Source organism: Pteropus vampyrus, unplaced genomic scaffold (genome assembly GCF_000151845.1).
Source record: "Pteropus vampyrus isolate Shadow unplaced genomic scaffold, Pvam_2.0 Scaffold42, whole genome shotgun sequence".
NCBI lineage: Eukaryota > Metazoa > Chordata > Mammalia > Chiroptera > Pteropodidae > Pteropus > Pteropus vampyrus.
In genome coordinates, this window is record NW_011888823.1 from 8,926,250 (window position 1) to 8,928,488 (window position 2,239).

The 2,239-nt window shown below is 30.0% G+C and overlaps 1 protein-coding gene across 1 annotated transcript in view; it reads left to right on the forward strand.

The window, feature by feature from the left end:
- The window catches only part of ERBB4 (erb-b2 receptor tyrosine kinase 4), a 1,016,037-nt gene that overhangs the window by 660,798 nt on the left and 353,000 nt on the right, over positions 1 to 2,239 (forward strand). The window lies entirely within an intron of this gene.

Genomic DNA, 2,239 nt, shown 5'->3' on the forward strand with positions numbered 1-2,239 from the left:
CTAACAGGCCATTTATATTTCAGATTTTTATGCTAATGTGATTAGTTGTTGTCACCTTCTCCTCCTTTTTCTTCTTTTAAATAGAGATTATCATTGGAACTTAGTTTTCTATGTAAAAGTCTTTCAAATGTGACCTAGCTACATAAACACATGTCCCACACAAGTAAATTAAGCATAGAATACGGATGAATGCAGATAATCTATGCAATATTCTCTTTAGTTAGGTCATATTAAATTGTCTAATTTAAATCTTTTTGAATTTGCAATTAAATGTTTAATTTTACAAAGTTACTTAAGTATCTTATGTAAGTAAACTTTATATGTGAGAAAAAATTTGGTTAAGGACTTTCTATTTTGAAAAATAATGAAGTCTTTAAACTGAATGTATCCTTTTGTTAGAGGTGGAATAAAAATTCATCTATGTACGATGTGTTATATACTTACCTGTTTTTAAATATGTCTATGAAATTAATGTAAATAGAATTAATGACATATCCTACACTCCCATGTAAAATCACATTCCTCATTTTCCACTATTTTAAATAAAAGGTATCTGATAGACGTGTCTAAAAATGGATATATTTAATTATATCAAAAGAGGATAATTAAAAATTTTTATGCCCGTAAAAGATATTTCAGTCTTCATAATATTGAGTGCTGTACAATTCAGTTCAGTAAGTTTACCTGCAGAGAAGATACTCTGATAATGCTATATTTAACCAGATATTTAATTTTGAATTCCTTTTCCTTCCATCATATGAGCTTTACCTCATTTGCCTTTAAAATGATTAGAATGGAAGCTTAATGTTAAAATAAACTTTCATTAATTTGATTTTATTAATTTGAATGCTTTGCTCTTTTGCTCTGTATTAATTGTTCAACAATTAATAAAGAAAAAACATTATAAGGAGAATGCAGATTTTGTTAGGAAAACCAAATGTCCTACACATTTAAACTACTCATTTTCATATTTTTAAAAATACAGTTGCAAATCACATAGAGGCGGCTTCTACTCAGGCTATGTGATTTGAAGAAGATAATTACAAATCAATTTACCCCGCTCATTAAAGAAGACCTTCCAAGGACTAAGCACAGAGTTCCCACAGTACTTGAAAATAATAAAGCTGCCTTTTTTCTTTTCTTTAATTCAGTCTTTTTACTTAATTGAAGAGCTTTTCTGTAAGTAGGCTGAATTCTTGTAGTTTTATTGTGCTGCCTTTTCCCCTGTATGTACTTTTAACAGAGGCAAAAGGAATGCACCTCCAATGATGAGGTTGGGATATAGTCCAGATATCTAACAGAGCCAAGGTTTTTTTCAATGCATAATTTTTCATGTAGAAAAGATATCTTAAAAACATAATTTTAGCTTTCAACTCAATAAAATATTTCCAAAAGGACTTCAGGGAAATTACTGTGAGTTCTTAATTATACGTATAAGCAGATTACATAAGATAGAGTTATGCCTCAGTTCTGCTTAGACTATTTTTTTTTCTGTTACATTTCTCAGTCTTCCCTTCTATTATGGAAGGAGTATAGAATCAAAAGTTCAAAAGCAAGGCCCTAACTCAGCAGTTACAATGAATTGAAATCATAGTTCTCTAGAATTCTTACCAGTTATTTATCTCTTCTAAATTTCAGTTTTCTTATCTATAAAATACGACTAATAATGATTACCTCATAGGACTTTTGTAAGGATTAGGAGAAATATTGCATTATAAATATATACAAATAATGGCAGCATTTACCAAGAGGTATTAGAGTGAGGTGATCAACAACGGACTTCGGAGTCTTATAGGCAGGCGTTTGATTTGTAACTTGATCACTGTCTATGGGTGAGGCATTTGGCACCTTGCTTAATCATTGTGTCTCATTTGTTATGTCTTTGAGGTACAGGGATTCTACCCAAAAAAGAATTTTAATTTAAAGATCTTAAGTAATTTTATGGGTGTCCAGAACCCATGATATATTCCCAAAAGGGCATCTGAAACTCATATCAGTAAATTGGAAATATATATTTTTTTTAAATGAGCAAGCATAAACTCACATATTCTAATGTGGCCTAATCTTGCTACCTAGGTTTAGCTCTCTCAAATGTGTATTTATGAGAAAAAGCAGAGAAAATTGTCAATCAGGATAGAAGAAATGTGCTTACCAGAGAACTCTTTTTCCTCCTTTAATAATGATAAATAATAATAATAATAATAGATCAGTTGAAAATTTGCTGTGTGACAGACACTAT